The sequence below is a fragment of the Bos javanicus genome, chromosome 11, assembly GCF_032452875.1.
Source record: "Bos javanicus breed banteng chromosome 11, ARS-OSU_banteng_1.0, whole genome shotgun sequence".
Lineage (NCBI taxonomy): Eukaryota > Metazoa > Chordata > Mammalia > Artiodactyla > Bovidae > Bos > Bos javanicus.
In genome coordinates this window covers 97,421,083-97,443,747 of record NC_083878.1, presented here as the reverse complement: position 1 = coordinate 97,443,747, position 22,665 = coordinate 97,421,083, and the positions used below count along the sequence as shown (strand labels likewise).

General features: G+C 48.4%; 1 protein-coding gene across 14 annotated transcripts in view; it reads right to left on the bottom strand.

The window, feature by feature from the left end:
* The window catches only part of RALGPS1 (Ral GEF with PH domain and SH3 binding motif 1), a 297,598-nt gene that overhangs the window by 272,886 nt on the left and 2,047 nt on the right, over window positions 1–22,665 (bottom strand). For 13 of the 14 annotated variants that reach the window (XM_061433551.1, XM_061433547.1, XM_061433546.1 and 10 more), the window contains exon 2: window positions 11,260–11,338. The gene's annotated coding sequence lies outside the window, so the exon portion shown is untranslated. Of the gene's footprint in view, window positions 1–11,259; window positions 11,339–19,392; window positions 19,529–22,665 lie in introns of all 14 variants that reach the window. The other variant, XM_061433548.1, reaches the window with a different exon arrangement.

Below are 22,665 nucleotides of genomic sequence, written 5' to 3'. Positions count from 1 at the left end.
CCTGATTACTGTACTGTGGTTACGTGAGTTAACAGGGAGGTTGGGTGAAGGGTATGTGTAAGTGCTCTGCCCAGTTTTGCAAATTTCTGTGTAGAAAATTACTTCAAAATAAAAAGATAAATTTAAAAAGGGATCCTACACCCTCACCTCCCACCCCATAGGCCACCCCTCAACGCACACACATAAGCTCCACCACCAGGCCTGATGCCAGGGACTCGCCATTGCCCACACAAACCATGATCTGACGGTTGCGCTCTGGGGCATGGAGGTTTGGGTATTTTACGCCTGTTATGTGTGGGCCAAACACACACCATCTACGGTTGACAGAGGATGGGATGGAGGGCAGTTTCCTGTAAGGAGCAGCAGGACCCTGCCTTCCTCCTAGTCCCTGCCAAGGGCAGAGGAAGCACTGGTGTGGCTGGGGACCGTCCAGGTCACTGACTGGACCCCGTCTGTCAGGAGCATCGCCAGGTGCCATGTGGCACGCCTCTTCAGGGCCCCCTCCTCTCACTGCTGCTCTGGGATCCACGCGTGGATGGGGCTCCACTTGGGCTCAGCCGGCTCTGACTCCCACCTGTAAGGCCCTGAGCACTGCAGTGCCAGAGGAAGGCGAGAGTCCACGACACGGAGCGAGCTCAGGAGTGTGGGAAGGACCCCAAGCAACTGGGAGCCCATCACTTGCTTCAACTGGCATTGACCAGAGAGCCCTGCAGTGGGCACCAGGCACAGGTCGGTTCACAGAGAGGGTCTTTTGTCCTCTGCTGCTGTTTCCCCTCTGACCAGGTGCCTCAGAGGCTCAAGGTGAGGAGGAGGTTGGCAGGACAGGATACCCACACCCTTGGTCCTTCCTGAAAAATACCACTGAGTCCTGACCATCATGGACACCCTGGCGCTTCCCACCAGATTAGGAAGGACACTGTCTCCGGAGAGTAAGCCAGGGCGGGCAAGACAGGGCTGGAGAAGAGGGGCGGGCATAGCAGTGGCGGTGGGACGAAGCCTACAAGGAACAGAGGGCTCATCCCTCAGCGCGATGTGAGCTGGGGCTTCAGGGAAACACCCCCTGAGTTTTAAGTCATCTTCCAGGGCCTTCCACATTCTGTGGAGAACACTGAAGGGCAAAGGCAGGTGGGAGGGGGAGAGCTAAAGGGCATGGAGAAAATGACACCTTCACATCAAACTATATGGGTTCAAGACAATGAACGAGGTTCACACACTTGGGGACTTTACTTTTCCTAATCTTGCCAAAATGAGAACACAAGAAACAATGTGAAATCTGTTGTATTAATAATACTGAAATACAGAGAATGATGACAACAACAAACCAGAAATTAAAAGTGCCTAGAAAGTTTGAAGCAAATGGAATCAGATCCAAGAGAAAGCTATGAACATTAGACACATGGCCACAAACCCAACTGTCTCCTCTATCCAAAAGATAACTGGCTAGAAAAATGTAATGGCACAAGGGTCTACTAAGAAAGAAAATACATAGAAATAAACTGTAAAAGGAAGGTACAAAAAGCATTTGAAGCAAATTATGAAACTTTACTATTACACACACACAAAAAAAGACTTAAATCAAAGGAGAGACATTTCACTCCTTCCGAATAAGGAGAAGATATTATAAAGACATCAATTCTCCCCAGTTGATTTGTAAATAAAATGAAAGTTCATTCTAAATCCTAAGGGGACTCATTCTGGAATTCAACAAGTTGATTTAAAACTTCATCTGGATAATAACTAAAAGCAGCCAAGAAGTTTTCAAAAAAAGTAAAAACTATAATGAAAAGGGACCTGTCCTTCCAGGAAGCCACACTGATGATAAATGGTCAGCAGGACAGAACTTAGTCCGGAAAATAGGATCAATTATACATGAGAATTACTATCTGGTCAAGATGGCATTTCAAACAGTGGGGAAGAATGGATTATTCAATAAATGTTGATGAGGCAATTTGCTATTCACTTGAGAGGGAATTTGTTTAAAATTTTATCAATGTCATTTATAAGGACGTGTGTGTGTGCACTCAGTCGTTTCTGACTCTTTGTCACCCCCAAGGACTATAGCCCGCCTCTGTCCATGGAATTTTTCAGGCAGGAATACTGGAGGGGGTTGCCATTTCCTCCTCCAGGGGATCTTTCCGATCCAGGGATTGAACCCACATCTCCTACACTGCCAAGAGGATTCTCGCTCCCGGCATCTGCTGTTGCTCTTGCTCAGTCACTCACTCTTTGTGACCCTTGGGACTGCAGTACACCAGGCTTCCCTGAGAAGCCCATATAGTCTGGATAAAGATTAACTGCCAGAAAAATACCAAAGGAAACACAAATCATTATGCTTTTTTATTATTATTATTATCCTGGGGTGAAGAAGTCCTCTCTAGGATGATAAAAAGTTAGAAAATAAAGGAATTTATCGGCAGATTTAACTATGTTTAAAATTGAAACATTTGTATAGGAAAAGACATCAAGAAAGAGATGAAAGTCAGTCAGTAAATGGGATACAGTTCTGAAATGCTGCATGAAATGATGAAGTCCTGTTAATACAGAAAGAAGCCACCCATGGGATTTCCCTGGAGGTCCAGTGGTTAAGACTTTGCCTTCCAATGCAGAGACTTTGCCCCCAACTCTTTGCCTCCCAATGTTAAGACTTTGCCCCCAACTCTTCCTGATGGGGGAGGTAAGATTCCACGTGATTCTGTCAAAAAACTAAAACAAAAAACGGAAGCAATAACTGTAACAAATTCAATAAAAAATTTTAAAAATGTGCCACATAAAAAAAAAAATCTTTAAAACAGAAAGAAGCTCCACAGGAGCTCTGGCTCACGCTCTGCAGAGCGGCCTTGGGCAAGTAGAGCAGTATTTACAGACACAGAAAGATGCCCGCAGATTCAGGACATATTCACTCTTACTCATTTGTTCATTCAGCAAGTATTTGGTAGACAGTCTAGTATGTGTCAGGTACTATTCTAGGTACTGGGCATAAAGCAATAAAAAACAGACAGAAATCCCCTGGGACATTCTAGTGGGGGGAACTGACAATAAATAAAGCATTCGGTAAAATATATGGCACATAAGCTAGTGATAAAAGAGAGAGAAGTATAGCAAGGAGCAGGTACAGACAGAGTGGGGAAGGGGTGGGTTTACAATTTTAAATGGGGGCAGTGGTCTGAGAAGGGATTACTGAGAAAATGACATCTGGACATGTTTTGAAATACTTATACCTACATCTGAACACTCATACGAAAGTACAGAAGGTTATGTACTCAAGTCGTTGGCGTCCCTGGTGGCTCAGTGGTAAAGAATGTGCCTGCAATGCAGGAGACGCAGATCCGATCCCTGGGTCAGGAAGATCCCCTGGAGAAGGAAATGGCAACCTACTCCAGTATTCTTGCCTGGGAAATCCCAGGGTCAGAGGAGCCTGGTGGGCTACGGTCCATGGGGTCCCAAAGAGTCGGACACGACTAAGCACCGAACATCAAAGCACGCACTCGCGCGGCTCGCGTCTTAACGTCAGTGCTCACAGGCGTCACTGTATGGCATTGCTACTTTCTGCTTTTTGTACACTCCAGTACCATCCAACTTCTTCTAAAATAAGTAGGCGACGCATGTGTGAGTAACACAGCATCTGGAGGGAAAATTGAAAGTGAACCTCCACAGACAAGCACTTCGGGGATGCTCCACTGACAGGGATCTGACATGGGAGGTTGGAGTCCAATGTCTGGTGCTCTGGTGCCACCTGGTGGTCACCTCCTAACTGAGCGATCTCATTTCCAACCAACCACCTCAAGGTAAAAAAGAGGCAAGATGCATAAAAACCGTGTAAAAACCCACCTGCCCTGTGGACAGGAACTGGAGAGGAAATGGGCAATAGAAGGAGTTTTGTTGGGGTGTCAGGGTCATGGTGGGATTTATGTAGCTTGGGATTTTCAATCACAGTTCTATGACGGTGTTTTATTCCTTTCTGTTGACTGCAATGGAGCCTTTCTACGGGGCAGCAGAACGTACTCACTCGAGGGACAGGAATGGAGTGAGAGGTGAGGTAAGCAACTCAGAGCTATAACCCAGGCCATCTGCACATATGTCCCCAGGAAGGCTGGGGGTTCATAAAGTAGAGGGACAGGGCCTCAGGTCACACTGAGCTTGGAGGCAGAGGGGTCTTCCCCATGGGACCACCTGGGGGACAAGGTCCCAGGAGTATGGCTGGGAGGGGAAGCCACATTCGGACCCTCAGATGATTAACCACTAACTGAGTATGTGCACAGACCACCAAACTAGTGCCTCCTCACTGAAGCCCCGGGGAAACTAAGGTGCATCCCACGGGTGGGAGGAAGTGACAATCTCCCCACCTCAACAAGGGTGCTGCATGGAATGGGTTTCCTGGCCTTCTCCCACCCCACCCCCAGGCCCCTCCGTGAGCCCTCTGCTCAACCAGCTGTGGCGCCCATCACTCTGGCAAGGACATCTTCTCTCTGGGTTATCTCCCTGCTTGACCATAAGCCCTGGAAGGTGAGAGTCACATCCACTCATTCACCCTCAGAGAGACCTGGGTTTGAATCCTACGTGATGGCAAGCAAGTGCCCCTCTAAACCTCAGTTTCTGCCTCTGTAAAGTGGGGATACAGGACTGTCCGCCCCCCCGTGTGGCTATGATGAGGACCAGGAACAGCACCAGCTGGCACTCAGGAGTAGCAGTGGGTACCAGGCAGCAGTCTAAGCATTTTATACGCTTTAAGTTCCTGAACCCAGGTCCTCTCTGTGGAGGGTTGATCACAGCGCCTAGCAGGGGGTAAGAGCTTAAACACTGTTACTTTATTCCCAGTCCCCAGCACAGTACCCAGCAGTCTGCCTTGTTCTCAGTAGAAATGAAGAAATGACTCCCCCACCCTAGTCTACTTCAGGAAGGTGCAAGGTCCGGGCAAGACTGCAATGCTTAGGCCGCTGGGACAGACACTTGAACTTCACAGTGGACTTCAAGGAGAGATCCCTGCTAGCCTGAGGAGGGTGGGAGACGCAGGGAGAAGGGATGCCAACTCCTGGGGTGGGGGCAGGGGAAGCAGCATCACTCTGGGCTCGGTTCGGCTCACGGAGGACTCAGGCAGAAGCTACCACCCAGAGGGGTGTCAAGTTAAAAGTGGCTGAGACCTGCCTTCACCATCCCTCCAGCTCTGATCCCAGGTGGCCAGGGCTGTGGTCCTGCCAGGAGAGGGTCAGCAGGCAAGGTCACTGAGAAAAGCTGGTATGAGGGAAGGAGGGGGGCTGACAGGTGCCCAACCTACCTAGAGTCACAGGCTCTGCCTGGGGTGGGGAGGACGTGTTCGGTGCTGGGCGTGTGCAGGCCCTCTGCCACCCCTCCCTGACCCGGCCTTTTGGAAGTGGCTTCTAGCCAAGGACGTGCAGGCTAGAACACGTGCCAAAAGGGTTTTGAGGAGACTGGTGGCCACACTCTGCAGCCCCCACCCCACCCTGTCCCCCACAGCCAGGTGTGCTCAGGGACTGGTTCTCTCCCTGGACCTTCCTTGTCCCTCCTTCTCCTCCTTCCTCTCTTTTCCAGTCTCATTCTCAATGTTACTTCCTCTGGGACCCGTGCTGGGACCCCAGTGTTGCGTTCTCCTCTTACAGGGTTTTAGAGCGCCCAGGCCTCTTAGCACTCATCCTATTTGTCTTAAATTACATTCATCCTTCCCGGTGCGTCACAGCTGTGGCCGTGCTCCGCTGCCTCCCCAAGATGTCCAGCAAGAGGGTCACGCCGGCAGCATCAGGAGCAGCCCACGGCTTCTGGGGCTCACAAGCCCTTTCCTGAGCACCCTCCCTCCACATGCTTCCCATGTCTGACTCTGAGGTTACAACGGGGCAGAGACTTCCTCCTGATCAGGGAGGACCACTGCTGCTCCTGTTATAATGTTTTGGTTCAAGAATGAGATGTTCAAACACAGAAGGTGTCAGAAGCAAACACAGTGGATGACCTGAACCTTCATCTTATAAAAAAGAAAAACTCCAGTCTCCTTGCTTTCAGACGTTTATAAAGACAACCTCAAAAGAAACAAACGACAAAAAGGAAAGTGTAGTAATTTATCTGGGTTGTTTCTTGATGTTTCATCATTTTAAATTAAACTTTATTGTACTTTTGTTTAAACTACAAAAATAATGTATCTTTGTTGCCATAAGCCAAACCCAACAGGGGTGTACAAATAAAAAGCCATGAAAGCCATCCCCCAGAGCCGACCCCCTTCCACACACTAAGGTAATCCCATTGGGCAGACAGGAGTGTCTTCCTCCAAGTTTTTGTGCCAAGCAATATGCTGCTGCTGCTGCTAAGTCGCTTCAGTCATGTCCGACTCTGCGACCCCATAGAGGCCAGCCCACCAGGCTCCCCCGTCCCTGGGATTCTCCAGGCAAGAACACTGGAGTGGGTTGCCATTTCCTTCTCCAATGCATGAAAGTGAAGAGTGAACGTGAAGTCACTCAGTCGTGTCCGACTCTTAGTGACCCCATGGACTGCAGCCCACCAGGCTCCTCCGTCCATGGGTTCTCCAGGCAAGAGTACTGGAGTGGGGTGCCATTGCCTTCTCCGCCAAGCAACATAAATACATGTAACTAAGTGGGACTCAGACCAGAAGCCAAGGTCGAACCACAAAGGCCTGTGGGGCCCAGCAGACTGTGTCACTGGCAAAGCTGCAGGTGTATTGGAATGAGGACAGATGGGTCCAGTGGCTAACTGCACCACTCCATTTTGAACATTTGGGAAACACTGAGTTGGCCATAAAAGCCATAAAAGCATTGGAGAGGCAGACTAGATAGTGCTCCTGGGCAGGGTAGCAGAGTTGGGAGGAGCTTAGACTCTGGAGGCCTGGTCACTTCCTGAGCCCTGTACCTATTGGCTAGGTGACCGCAAGATAGTCACTTAGTCTCTGTGCTTCTAATTCCTCCTTTGAAAAGAGGTGACCCAATAGTCCCTTCCTTGTCAGTTCACGGTGAGAAGAAAATTATGTAAAAAGCACTTAGCACTGGCCTGGGACACACTACTATTGGTCAACAGTTTGCAACCACTGCTGGAGACAAAGTATTCTGCAATTTGTTTTTTTTAAATCTGATGATGTATCACGGGCTTCCCTCACGTCAACGTGGAGAGAGAGATCTGGTTGCTTTTTCAGTTCAGTTCAGTTCAGTCGCTCAGTTGTGTCCGACTCTTCGCGACCCCATGAATCGCAGCACGCCAGGCCTCCCTGTCCATCACCAACTCCCGGAGTTCACTCAGACTCACGTCCATCGAGTCAGTGATGCCATCCAGCCATCTCATCCTCTGTCGTCCCCTTCTCCTCCTGCCCCCAATCCCTCTCAGCATTAATCTTTTCCAATGAGTCAACTCTTCGCATGAGGTGGCCAAAGTACTGGAGCTTCAGCTTTCGCAGCATTCCCTCCAAAGAAATCCCAGGGCTGATCTCCTTCAGAATGGACTGGTTGGATGTCCTTGCAGTCCAAAGGACTCTCAAGAGTCTTCTCCAATACCACAGTTCAAAAGCATCAATTCTTCGGCGCTCAGCCTTCTTCTTGCTTTTTAATAAATGCCTAATATGTGGCTGATGGGGGTTCCCATCCCTTCCACTTTTTGCCACTACAACAGTGGTGCAGAAAACAGCTTTGTACTGCCTTTTGCATTGGGGCTTCTGCAGGTCTTGCTACTCAGCTGACAGATATGGATATTTAATACTCATTCGATATTTTCAGATTATATTCCCCAAAAGTTAGAACAATTCATACTCCCAACAGCAGTGTAAGGGAGCACTCATTTCCCTCAGTCACTTGCTAACATTGGTTTTATCAATTTTTGTTAACATTTTGCCACTTAAAAAGGTAAAACAGAACTATTTTTATTTGCATTCTGCTAGTGATGATCTTTTGAGGCAGAAAGTCCCAACTTCTTTCTTTCTCCTTTACTTCTCCAGCAAGAAAACTCCTATTAGCTAAGCACAGCCCATGGTCCCTTGTAGCTCGGTGTGGCTAAGCTCTACTCAGTGAGATGTAAATGTTAGTGCCGGGTGAGACTTCTGAGAAGTATGTGAAAGGGCATGCCTCTTCTCCTCTTTCTCCTTCTGGCTTCTAGAATGCAAATGTGATGACTGGAGCTCAAGCAGCCATTTTGAGTCAGGAGGCAATCTGCTATGGCAGCAAGAGCATCGAGACATTAAGGAACCTGGCTCTGTGGTGACTTTGATTCCATCACTCCAACCTCTTTACTCTTTCATGAAATAGTATAAACTCCTACATGTTTAAGTCATTGTTATTCTGGGGTTATCTATTACATGTGACAAAATCTAGTCCTAACACACCTTCTGATCCCCAAGTCAAAACTGAGCCTTTATTTCTCTTTCTGTAACACACATAAATAACAATGCCTTGGTTTTTATTTTCCCTATGTTTATTTAAGTCTCTTAAAAGTGGAACACTCATTTCCCAACTCTATCCATTCTCCCACAGGCTTGGGTTTTACAGAGATGGTTTAGAATTTTCAGCCTATTATGTTTTCTCATACAGCTCTCCTCTATTTTAAAAGTTCTTAATAACACAAAATAAAAATTCCACGTCACAGTAGCAATATCCTGTGAGATTAGTCTCTATGAGCCAAAGGGTGCACTGCCGCTCACTGCCCCCTCACTCTCCACATCCCCCACCCCAGGAACTCTGCTCTAATTGTCCTTAGGCTAGAGAACTTCGCTGGACATTTCCCTCAGGCACACTTACCAGATGACTTATGCTTTATGTCCTCACATGTGTGAAATGCCTTTCTTTCACAATGACCATGAGTGACAACTCAATGGGCACAGCAAGGACTGCAGCCCTCTCCCTTGAACAGTCTGGAGACCCCGGGCCACTGTCTTCCAGCCTCCAAGGCTGCATATAGGAGGCCCAATGTCAGCCTAATTCTCTCTACTTTGACAACAATCTGTTCTTTCTTCCTAAAAAATTTTAAGATTTTTCTCTCTCTTCTCGGAGTTTAGGACTTTTACTAGAAAGTAGGTCTGAGTGTTGGTTTTTGTGTGGGATGAAAGGATCCATTTAATCTGAAGAATCAAATCTTTCTTCAATTCAATGACATTTTCTTCTATTGTCTTCCTATTACTCCTCCATCTATTCTTTTTTCTCCTTCTGAAACTCCCATGACTCCATGCCAGGTCCCCTGGATAAGGTCTCCAAGGCCTTTCCCTGCGGACAGCATCTCACATTTTAGTTCATTATTTCCATTTCTTTTTATTATTTTTCTGGGTTTTGAGGCTTTTCTTCTACTGGACCTTCCAAACCACCAATTAAAGCCATGTTTTTTAGTTCCAGCAAGCCTCTGGTACACTTTAATTGCATCCTCGTCAGAATTCTCTAAAGTTCTTATATATCTTCTCCTTCTATCCTGCCTCAAAGGACCCACTGCTCCAAGTGTGAAGCTTGGCTCCCCTCTTTCACTGGCCAGGTCCCCACAAAGCTGTCATGTGTCTTTGCCTCCCAGAGGGCGCAGGTTCACGTAGCCCATGCTCACGGCAGACTGCTCGAGCTACGGCGGCACTGGTGAGCCTGGACAACTCCAGCCTCTGTTCAAGGGGACCCACGTGAAATGGGCCGGCACACTGTGATCTTCCTGCTGAGACATGCGGAGAGGACCCCCTGCCCTCTGGTCCCCTTGTGATGACAGGGGCTAGGAGCATTTCTGCCCAGACCCCCTGGGATCCGTGAAATTGAGCAGTCCCTCTGAGGGCATAGGCAGCAAGTAGGTAGCTGCAGCCCTGCCCATGGAATCCATTTCTCATCCGACTCAAAAGCACAGAAAAGAGGAACCCCATTTCTAGAACTAGACTAACCTAGAGTCAAAACTCAACTCGGCCACTTACTTGCTGTGTGATCTTGGGAAAATGACTTATCTCCCAGTCTCAGTTTTCTCACGTCCTCTTATCTTTAAACCAAGTATTTCCAGCAACCTCCTTAAAGGAACCAATCCCTCTGATATATAAGTTTCAGGGAACTTGCTTCTTCTAAGCACTGTATGAATTACTTGTACTGTAATCAAGGAAGCCTAGGGCCCTGGCAGGAAAGCATCAGAAACTTTACCTTCTACCACTTTGTGAGAGTAGCTTGACAGAAGGGTAAGGTACTAGGAAGAATCTGAAAAATATTGTAATATTTCAGCTTTTAACACTTTTGTGACTACTCCAATCTGAATAAGATCTCCTAGGATTCTTCTAGGCAGATATTCCCCTGTGGTCATATGTTGTCTCAAGACCTGAGAACCATGGCTGCAGAGGGGATGGGTGCTAAGAACCATGAGCGAGTCCACGTTGGTTCCCGTCTGGTCACACTTATTGAGCACCTACTGTGTGTAAGGCATGGAGCAAAGCACTGCATGGAACACAATAATGAGCCAGACACAGCCCCTGCCTTAAAAGTGCTTGACGTCTAGTCAAGGAGATAAGGGGGAGGTCAAAAAAAAAGCAGACTGCGATGCAGACTGTGGCCAAGGCCACAAGAGGCCTTGATATGACATGTGTCATGACAAGTGTCATGACAGTTTAAAAGAAGGAAAGCTTAAGTGAGTCAGGAGAGCAGAAAAGCATGCTTAGAAGAGGTGTCGGGTAGGCTGGACAGAACCTCAGGGAGCGAGGCGGGGGGGAGGAAGTGGGCAGGAAGACAGGGGTTGACGAGTAGATTAGAGTCTCTGGAAGCCCACGATCATGTCTTACTCACCTTCGTATTCCTTCCCCCATCCTCCCAGGGCCAAGCGTGACTCACACCACGGTTGGCCCTTTCTGACGAAGGCTCTGTGGCAAGGATAGCCCAAAGTGAGGAGGGAAGCTGAACTGAGAGAGAGGGGGCAGAGGTTTGTGGGGTGAGGCAAGGACTTGACTGAGGTTTGGAGAAAGGAGATCACCCAAGTCACCCCAACTGTAGGGAGCATGACACAGAACGTTCGTCTTCTGACCAACAGGAGCAAAAGGATGACACCGAAACAGTGTGGCAACAAGAGCTTTTGCACGAGGAGGAGAGAGAGGAAGGAAAAAACCCTGATCCAAGAGTCAGGAGTGAAAACCCCAGAGCCCAAGTCTCTGGGTGTGGCTCACTGAGGACACCCGAGTCCCAGAAGCCCCTGTGCCCTCCACGGCCCCACAGGCTTGCGGCGGGAGGTTCTCTGACCTCACACCCAAACCAGCCGCACCTCTGGGTGCCACACCCTGGCCCTCTGCTCAAGAGGGCACAGGGCACCAGGGTCAGTGAACCCACTTACCAGGAACACGTGCTGGGCTTCATAATCCCAGGCCAACAGGATAAACCGTCCCAGCAGGTCTCTTTCCAAACAGGAGCCTCTGAAAAAGCAGGGGGGTAATTCGATTTACACGATGTTCCAGATGGTGAGACTTGTTTCTCGACACTCAACAAAGTCAGACCAAATATAGTACAACAAGATCTGATTCTGAGCCTGTTCTGTGAAATGTCACAAGCCTTCCCCATAGATCAATATGCGATACCATTTAGCCGATCAGGTAGCAAAGCCTGCCCTAAAATCACCAAAGTTAACTTAAATCTCTGTGGTCACTATTCTCCTTTCCCATCATGCTTTGGATACACGCTGGTGGAAGCACGGGAGGGTCTGCCAGGAGACTCCACAGGAAGATGCATTCTGGCAGCTGCAAAGCCCGGCCAAGACCTCAGGAAGGGGCCCATGGGGAAAACTCAGGAGTACCTGGCACAAACACCCCAACCCTCAGAGCAAGTGGTCAGGGAGGCAGACCACGTGGCACAGGACAGGCATCCCGCACAGCCGTTGCAGAGGGCCCTGGGGCCAGTCTGCCTTCCCTCCTACAGAGCACCCCCTCTCCGCATCCTCCACCATCCCCAGGAGGGCAACCTCATGACCTCTTCCACTGAGGAAAGCTGACTTCACCTCCCTTGGGTCCCTCCTTTAACCTGAAGTTTCCGCATCGTCTCCTGGCACCCGACTCCCAACTCTGAGGAAGAGGTGTCCGCCTGAGACCCAGGGCTACCCAGGGCACCGCCACCTCCCCTCCGGCAGCCCACTTTGCACCCTCAGCCTCCTCCACTCTCTTGATCCTTCCCCATGCCTGAGAACACCCGAAGTTCTCCCCAGTCTTTCAAACAGCTTCGGTCCTTGAGCTCCAGGCCTCATCCTCCCTGCACCACACCACCTTCCCACCACCCATTAGGTCAGCAGGACCTAACAGCTGAGCTTTGAACACGGTGCACCAGTCCCTCATCTCTCAGCCTCAATAACGACCTCGTTCTCCCCCTCTCCTCCTGTCTCCTCTGCTTGCCCCCTTCCCTTAGTCCTCCCACTTCCAGAGTTTCCTCGCAGCCCTTCCCCTGGGGTCCCTGGGACCCAAGGCGCTCAAGAGGCCAGGCTCTGCTTCCCTCTCTGGCTTCAGGCCACCCCCACCCCAGCCCACACTTCGTGTTCCAGAAGCAAGAAAACAACCCAAACACAGGCTGCTGACCCAAACCGACTGAGGCTCCCTCCTCACCACCTGCTTCCCGCAGCCAGGCCGTTGCTTGGGCTGCCCCTTCTGTTATGACCTTGAGCTACAGCTCATCAAACTCTCCAGTCCTTCACTATTAACAGCTGAACATGCATTGAGCAAGTACCTCTTACATACATAAGCTTATTTGTAAATTAAATATACGTTCTAAGGTACTGATATGTTCGTTACCTTACAAAACAAATGCAAAGATCAAAGGAAGAGATAAAGATGAAGTATGTTAAAATGATTATTTTACTCATCAATACAAAAAAACTTCCATTCTCACCATTAATCATAATTTGAGTGGAACATGACTGATAAGCTTCCTTCCGTCAGCGTTTTAAACAAACTTCCCATGGAAATGCAACATGCGTGCAGAAGAATGCATACAGGAACACAATGCAAGTGCACAAGTCAAAGGGGTCTCACAAAGTGAACATACCCAGGTCACAGCACCCGGATGGGGCGAAAACACCATGATCCCCTCCAAAAACCCACCACACCTCCTTCCATCTCTACCAGCCTCCCATGGGTGGCCACCACTCTGGTTTTCAACAGCAGAGATTACATCTGCCTATTTAAACTTTCTATGAATGGAGCCATACAGGACATGATCTTTTGTGCCTGAATGAACATTATGTTTGTGAAATTCATCCTGATTTTCCATGGTTGTTCACTTACTATTTTCCCACTGTGGGAGTTTACCATTCCTGTCCACTCTATACCAACGGACACTGGGACTGTTTCCAGCCTGGGCCATCACAGGGGTGCTGCTGTAAGCCTTCTGAGTGGTGCCATGTGGTACATTCATATGCCTTCATGCTGGGTTGATACCCAAGAGTGGAACTACCGGGTCATAGCTGATTAAATGTTCAGCTTTGTTGGATGATGGCAAGCAGTTCTCCAGACTGGCTAAACCGATCTACACACCCAGCAGCAGGCTGTGAGCATTCTGGCTGCTCCACATCTTTGCTAGCACTTGAAGTGCTGGCATGCTCAGCTGCATGCCAATCAACTGATTCTTTGCGACCCCACGGGCTGCAGTCCTGCAGGCCCCTCTTGTCCATGGAGTTTCCCAGGCAAAAACACTGGAATGAGGGCCTTCCCTGGTGGTCCAGTGGTTAAGACTTCGCCTTGCAATGCAGGGGGTGCAGGTTTGATCCCTGGTTGGGAAGGTAAGATCCCACATGCTTCGCAGCCAAAAAAACAAAACATACAACAAAAACACTGGACTGAGTTGCCACTTCCTTCTCTGGGGATCTTCCCAACCCAGGGATCAAACCCACATCTTTCGCATTTCCTGCACTGGCAGGTGGATTTTTTTATCACTGTGCCAGCACTTGAAATAGTCTTCTTTTTTTATTATTATTATTTTAGTGGCCCTGATCAGTAAGATATCACAAAGTCAGTATTATGATCACCTTTAAAGAAGACTGAAATTAAGTGCCTCTCTCGAGGCTCACAAAACTAAGCGACTCAGAGCAGGAACCAAGGTTTTCTGACTCCAAACAGTGTACTGTTGCAACCTGCAGCCACTTCTTCTCCTGGCTAACCCCAACTCCTCTTTCCTCTGGGAAGCAATCTCTGATCGCCCAGCCAGGTAAAGCCATCTGGCTTATGGCCTCTGAGCACCTTGTACTCTTCTTTTGTAGCCACTGTCAGTGCTCTAATTAACCTTTCCAACACTTATTTGTTTTATTTTGGACTTATTTTTACACTTACATACCTCTGCTGCTGCTGCTAAGTTGCTTCGGTCATGTCCGACTCTTTGCGACCCCATAGACGGCAGCCCACCAGGCTCCCCCGTCCCTGGGATTCTCCAGGCAAGAACATTGGAGTGGGTTGCCATTTCCTTCTCCAATGCAGGAAAGTAAAAAGTGAAAGTGAAGTCACTCAGTCATGTCCGACTCTTCACGACCCCATGGACTGCAGCCCACCAGGCTCCTCTGTCCATGGGATTTTCCAGGCAAGAGTACTGGAGTGGGGTGCCATTGCCTTCTCCCATTCAAATGCTAGTACTTCCCAATTTTATACGTTAAGTAGGCTTCCCTGGTGGCTCAGACAGCAAAGAATTCACCTGCAATACAGGAGACCTGGGTTTGATTCCTGGGTTGGGAAGATCCCCTGGAGAAGGGAATGGCAACCCACTCCAGCCATGGACAGAGGAGCCTGGCAGGCTACAGTCCATAGGGCTGCAAACAGTTGGACACAACTGAGTGACTAACACACACACAAAGAGAATAACCTCTCCTGGTTGGGCGCTGGCTCAGCCATCACGCCCCCACCACACAGAGCCTCACTGGAAACTGCCTTTTGATGGACGTGGTCTATGAGCAACACTACGAGAGGAGGCAGCTGCTGAGAAACTGCAACACACAGATGGAAGTCCACAGGGTTTACAGGTGGAGAGTCAGGACGCCTGAGTCTGAAAACCCTGGCAAAGTCCATCCACCCTCATGTGGAAAGCAGGAAGAGCAGCCCTGATGACCTCTCACCTTCAGATCTGACTGACACTGTATCTGATAAGCACAAAGTCTGCAGCAGTGCTCACAGCAAAAGAGCCCAAGGCAGGTACACCCAGAGAGAAATTAGAAAAACAGGCTAACTGAAGCAATTAGCATCTTTTGAAAGCATCAAAATAATGCTACATATCAGGGCTTCCCAGGTGGCACTCATGGTGAAGAAACTGATTACCAAAGCAGGAGAAGTAAGAGATGAGAGTTCAATTGCTGGGTCGGGAAGATCCCCTGGAGGCATGGCCATTCCAATATTCTTGCCTGCAGAATCCCATGGACAGAGAAGCCTGGCAGGCTACAGTCCATAGGGTCATAAAAAGTCACAGAAAGTGAAGAGAAACTAAAGAGCCTCTTGACAATCACGAAAGAGCAGAGTGAAAAAGTTGGCTTAAAACTCAACATTCAAAAAACTAAGATCCTGGCATCCGATCCCATCACTTCATGGCAAACAGAAGGTGCAAACAGTGACAGATTTTCTTTTCCTGGGCTCCAAAATCACTGCGGATGGTGACTGCAGCCGTGAAACTAAAAGACACTTGCTCCTTGCAAGGAAAGCTATGACAAACCTAGACAGTGTATCAAGAAGCAGAGATGTCACCTTGCTGACAAAGGTTCACATAGTCGAAGCTATGGTTTTTTCCAGTAGTCACATATGGATGTGAGAGTTGGGCCATGAAGAAGGCTGAGCGCTGAAGAATGGATGTTTTTGAATTGCGGTGCGGGAGAAGACTCTTGAGAGTCCCTTGGACTGCAAGGAAATCAAACCAGTCAATCCTAAAGGGAAACAATCCTGAATATTCATTGGAAGGACTGAAGCTGAAGCTCCAATACTTTGGCCATCTGAGGCAAAGAGCCACCTCACTGGAAAAGACCCTGATGCTGGGAAAGACTGAGGGTAGGAGAAGGGGACAACAGAGGGTAAGATGGTTGGATGGCATCACTGATGCGATAGACATGAGTTTGAGTGGGCTCTGGGAGTTAGTGATGGACAGGGAAGCCTGGCGTGCTGCAGTCCATAGGGTCGCAAAGAGTCGGACAAGACTCCATGACTAAACAATGACAACAACGCTACATATCAGTCAGCAAGTAACTTCTACTCTTACCAAAAATTTTCCCAAAAAGAACAAATTCTAATCTTAGTCACCGACCAATCAGCACATACACCAATCCTGAACCTTCGTTGTGTACACGAAAGATCAGTGTTTCCTGATCTCAGACCTTAAAGCCATCGTCCCAAATTGAACTCAACTTTTCAAATTATCAGGAAAAAACAACTAAAACCAAGAGGAACTGCTGCAAGAACCTTTTCTCCATGAATCTATTTACCTGTCTCACCTGTGGCTCTTCCAATGTGTGTCAGAAACCACACCTCAAGGCAGCATGGGCTGTGAGAAAAGACACTTGAGGAGCCCTCTGTGTCTCCCATAGCTCCATCTTGGGCAATCTGTTCACCCTCTCTGAGCTTCAGTTTTCTCCTCCAAAGACCAAAGTCGACCCCCACCTACCCTGCAGAATCAATATGAGGCTAAAAAACAAGGTGTCGAGACTTTGTAAAGTGCTCAAATATTTTATGATGAAGGGACCTCAGATCCAACAGCTTTCTCGTTTTACAGGTTCAGATCAGTCACTGGGCTCTCACCCTTTATTCCATGTGTCCCTGTAACAAACATTTATGGACTACTTACTCCGTGCCGGAAGCTGCGCCAGGCACGGAGGACCGGATGGTGGGCAGAGAAGCCACAGTCCGTGGTGTGACAGGATGGCACACACCGTACCGGGGGACTCACAGTTACGCTGAAGAGCAAGCTGTTACACCTGCGGGCCACGTAAACCATTTGGCTTTTTTCTGAGAGAAACCAGAAGCAGAGGGAACACCACACTCAGATTGTTCTGGCTGCCGGTTACTAGCCCTGGGCTAGGCCCTGAACGTGGAGAAAAAATGCAGACTGACTCTGCAAAGTCTGGAATCGGGGTGAGAGGAAGCTGAGGCCGGTCACACAGTGTTACTACCCGCTACACCAGGGCGCTGTGGGAACCCAGTGGGAACAACCCTAGACACCAGTGGACTCAAAGTGCTAGAGATACGGGGCCTAGAGAGGGGGAAAAAAAAAAAAAACAGCTACAGAGAGGGCACAGAACAAGAAATATCAACATAGTGAAAGTCCCTAATTCCACATAACAGACTTGATTGCCACAAAAAGAGACACACCAAATTCTCCAGAATTCACTAATTTGTTTTCCATAAATATTTAGTAACTCAGAAATGTATCAAAAGCACAGATTTCCCCTGACCTACTTATCAAGCTCATACAAGAGTGGGTGAGAATTACTGTATCCAATAAATACGAACTTAATTATTCATCATTCTTTCTTTTGTCTCTAATAAGATGATTTTCATGGGAACTTTTTTTTTCAAGGAAACTTTTGACAGTTGAGGCCAAATATTTACATTTTCTTCTGATTACTCAAGTAACTGTCTTAACCTTAAAATACAATCAGATAATAAAAACATTTAAATCCTAATGAGGGAAAAGTATAATGTTGCATGAGTTTATATTATATATGAGTTTATACTAAAGTCCCATTATTCACATGGAATCACAGAACAGGGGGACAGCAAGAACTTGGGAAACCAGCCTTCAGTTCCTGGACGGGTCTGAGACAGGCCCACCCACGAGGTTGACTCCATCCTCCCACGCACCAGCATCTTCTGCTTTTGTGGGGGTCCAGGCTTGCGTGCACAGTCCCAAGGCAGGCTGAGCACTGCCTGCTAGCCGGGGTGCTCCCAGCAGCCTGCCACCCTCTCCACACTTTCCACATGCAATAACTCACATAACTCATAGGCAATAAGTGAGCATCCCCCCAAACAGGCATCCTGACAGCCCTGGATGTCAACAGGTTAACAGAGCTCACCCTGACTGAATGTTCATGACGTGGAGCACTATGCTAAGCCCTGTTCCTCTCATCTCCTTAAAGTCAGGTAAGAACCAGGGGGAGGTAAGTATCATTGTGCTTCCCGTGTTGATTAGCAAACAGAGCATTGGTCACTTGCCTGAAGCCACAGGGCTAGCAAGTGGGGCCGGGACATAAACCCACACAAGCCTGACTTCAAGGTCTGCTAGAAGTGCTGCCCTGTCTGCTTCGCCGACACTGAGGCGGTGTCTCCTGTAAAGAACACAAAGGACCTGAAAGCTCTGCAAAATAATGGGGGTGGGGGGAATGTGCCTCTCCGGGTCTGCACAGTCTGCTCTCCTCAGAAAGTGCAGGTGAGACAAGCCGGACTCATGCCTCCCGTGCGGAAAAGCCATGGAACTGATCAGTGCAGGGGATCAAAGAGAAGGGGCTCGGGGTGGTGCTGGGCTGGGACCACCTGTGAGAAGGCCCCAAGCAGAAAAGGGAGAAGAATCACTTGTGGGCCCGTGAGGAAAGCCCCAAGGACTCCTCGAGCACTCTATGACCTCAGAGCTGGTTTCTCAGACGCCGTGGCCATCACCTTCACCTTCACCACTGACTGGCACCATCACCGCTACACTGGAACCCAGAGAAAACAGCCAAACAAGTGCTTCCTGGTGCTGCCCCAACACTAAGGATAATCAAGTACAATGAGCACTCTGTAAGCATAAGTTTCTGTCAGGCAGGGCGCTGAGCAACCCACAGCATTATTTCACAGAATCTCCAACAACAGCCTCCAGGCAGGTAACCCTGCCATTCCCATTATCGTCACTGAGACTAACAATGGGAAAGACGCTTGCCCACGGTTACAAAGGTTGTGTGTGGATGAGTCAGAATCGGAACCCAGGTCTAGCGCCAGAGTTGGAATCTGCTTGGCCACATCACTTGGGGTCCTCTGTCGTCACCACTCCCCTTCTGGTCACGTTCTGTTTGCACCTGATTCCTCCACTAGCCGTCAGCTCCGAGGGTAAGACACAACTCTTCCATCTCCACGTGGCCAGCACTCAGCAAAGAGCTGGGCCCAAAGCAAGAGCACAGCAAGGCTGGTGGATGAATGCCCACAGGAAGGAAGTGGCCCCAGAAATGCCTCAGGATGCCCCTCGAGGAGGCCAGCCCAACCACTGCTCCCCATCCCTCATCAGCAACTACAGACCACCTACTCAGCTCCCTGCGGCCTGCTCCTCCACTAGCCCACCTCAGCAGCCACACTTCTGAGGAAGGGGGAGGTGAGCTTCAGCAAGCGTGAGCAGTTCATTTTCAGACTTATCCTTCTTTCTGTTTCCCCGTCTTGTCCTGGACTATCTGGAGCAAATAGTTCTTCCCTCTCCCAAGACTCAGTAGGACAAGTACCACCATTCAGACCCAAAACCTACAGCTGGCAGACAGCTGTGTGTGTCTCGGTCAGCACTCAAGTACCTGGAGAATGAAGCAACAGAGTCCAGAGTCTGGGTTTCATCAGAGACCTGAAGACCTATCGAGAAGAGTGTGCCAGCATTTGGTAGCATGACTTGTCTGAGCAGAGGTCCATCACGAGGTCCACCAAGAGTCTACCCTGGAAACGCGGGAGCAAAGAAAGTAGGAGACTTTCCCTGTGCAGAGGAGACACGGGCATAAAACAACGCGTGCGATAGCGAGGTGCATGCTCCAATCCAGGTTACTCACACAAGAATGCCAAGGGAGCGCAGACAGGAGTGGTCACTTGCAGAAGAATTCAGTGGGTTTCACAGAGGAGGTGGCAAGCCATTCCCAAACCACAAAGGGAGAAGTCATTGTTTCCTGCCTCCATGACCCCCACACTGCCCAATTCCGCACCCCTGGGCCCTGTTCTAGCTTCAGTGACCTGTGTGCCAGTCTCCCTGCAGAGCATGTGAGCACCTCATGAGGGCAAGGACTTTGAGCATCTCCTGTGGCTCACCCTCCACCGCCCAGTAAGTGTCTGCTAACAAAGATTATTAATAACCCAGCAGCTACCCCTTGTGGAGCATCTACCAAGACCTATTCCTGCAAGTACTTCCCACACATGATCTCGTTTCTTCTTCACAAAAAGCCCCCAAAGGCAGATCCTATTATCACCATCCATTTAACAGATAAGGAAACTGAAAGGAAGGAAGATTAGGTAAATTGCCCCAAGTCATATCGCTGGTAAGTGACAGGGCTGGACTTTGAATCATGGGCTGAAGGGAAAACCAGTTTTCAATTACTAGTGAACAAATCCCTTTTCCTTTCTCTTTCTGTGTCTGCCTTGCATCCAGATACATGGACTGCCCTTTAGTCTACTGTTCACTGGAACTGGAGCCTTTTCTTCCCTCGAGAAAAACAAGGGCTGTCTCTTGTTAGTCTTCTAAACAATGACTGCTGACCATTACTGAGTAAACATCAGGGAGAGTGGGGGAGAGTGGAGACACAAAATTGTGCTCAAGGCGTCGGTGAAAAAAAACATCTATTAAAGAGGAACTGTATGTACCAATTAGAACATTTTCCAATGCTGGGACACTTTCCAAAAGAAATCAAGTAAATAAACACAGGAGCAAAAGTATGTATAGGATGCTATTCTTTGCGTAAGAGAAAGAATATATAACAAACAAGAAAATGATAATAGTGGTTACCACTAGAGAGAAGACTGGGAACTGGAAGCTTGAGACAAGAAAGACACTTACTTTACAATTTTCCCCCCTTGAAATACTTATCTTTTAGAAAAAAAAAAAAAAATCTATGTGTGATTTTTTTTTAATTCTTAAAAAAAATAAGATAAAAACATCATTTAAAGAAACTCCTTATTGCCAAGCCTTTTCCAAATGCTCACGTACATATGACTGCAACCATGAAAAAAAACTTGTATGTTTGTGAAAATTGGAGTGAACTTAATTTGTAGTGAAAGAGGACTGTGAAATAACTTTCGTCTTTCATGTTGAGCTTCACTAATTTCACGATAAAGCTGTTGCAACTTTTTTTTCTTCAATAAACAAAATGCACTTTGAAGGTACAGATACAACATCCATATAAGCAGCAGGGATAAGATGCCACACCTTCTTCTGAAAGTCCCTCATTCGTCCCTTCAACAAGTATTTAATGAGCACCTACTGTGTGCCAGACAAAGCACTCAACAGGTATTTTTTGATAAACAGTTCAGTTGGTAAAGAATCTGCCTGCAATGCAGGAGACCCTGGTTTGATTCCTGGGTTGGGAAGATCCGCTGGAGAAGGGATGGGTTACCCACTCTAGTATTCTTGGGCTTCCCTTGTGGCTCAGCTGGTAAAGAATCTGCCTGCAATGTGGGAGACCTGGGTTGGGAAGATCCCTGGAGAAGGGAAAGGCTACCTACTCCAGTATTCTGGCCTGGGGAATTCTATGGACTGTATAGTCCATGGGGTCACAAAGAGTTGGACAACTGAGCGGCTTTCACTTTCACTATGTGCCAGGCAAAGCACTCAACAGGTATTTTTAAAAGAAGAACTAAGTAACGGGTCATCAGTGTCCTCCCTCCTGCCCTGCGGGAAAACATGCTCATCAGAATGCCAGAGCTAGGATCACTCTTGCCTGATGTTCACATATCCTCTCTCAGCTAAGAAAACTGAGGCCTGGACAGGGGAAGGCCTGATAGAGGTCACACGAGAAGCGAAGGCCTCACAATGACCAGTCCTGCTCTCCTCACATAGGACGTTCTATTTTGTTGTGTTGAAAGATGGGTGGTCAGGGAGGGGCAGAAACAGACCCTAACAACAAAGGCTTAATACATCAGGTGTCTTCACGTATCTAGCCACGTGTACTCTTCACAGCAACCTCTCAAGGTGGGCATGATTATCCCTGTGTTATAAATAAGGAGACTAAAGCTCTGAGAAGTCAAGAAACTGGTGTGTGAGGCTTCGAAGGCAGCTCTGTCTGACTTCCGAGCCAGAGCTCTTACCCTCCATGCTGAAAAGGAAAATCAAGTTTAAAAGGTAGACTGGAGCCATATCACGGAGAACCCTGGATGCGATATTTTCATTAATGAAGTTTCTCTCTCAACCTTGGATGCGGTCACTCAAACACTACCAACCAAAAAGCCAATTCTCTCATTACCCAATACATTTTCTAGCTCTCATGGACCACCAAGTTTGGGCTTTCCTTTGAACCCACAGAGCACGATCATTACCCAGAGCACAGCACTCTCTGAGTCATTTACATAGTTTCTGCTGGGACAGTACAGGATGCCTTTAGAGCCTCTGGGTCCTGCCACACGAGCACAGACCCCAGTAAGGACCCACATCTGAGACAACATCCCCATGATGCCACTGGGTCATGCCACACCAAATGGTAGTGAGAGAGGCCAGCACCATGGCAGTTGGTTCCCCAAAGTCCCAGTGCCTGAAACGAAGAAAAGTGCAGGTTCATTCAGGAGAAGCCTCCTCCTGCCGCTCTTCTGTCCATGCAACACAGGTGGGACGAACTGGTCACACTGCTGGTGAGCAAAGGCAATGAGGTCACACGCTTGGCTATGGGATACTCTTCCAAATAGGAGGGAGTCCCATCATCTTGCTTTCCTCTCTCCATCACATGGAAACCTAACCAAGTTTTGGCATTCCCCTCTTTTGGGTGTCTTCCTTCTGGAATGTGATAAAAATCAGTGTTCATACTCGGATGGGGAAGGGAAATTCCATAAGGCTCAAGTCTGAGCTTCGTGTTCCAATTCAGAGTCTTCACTGGAGTTGG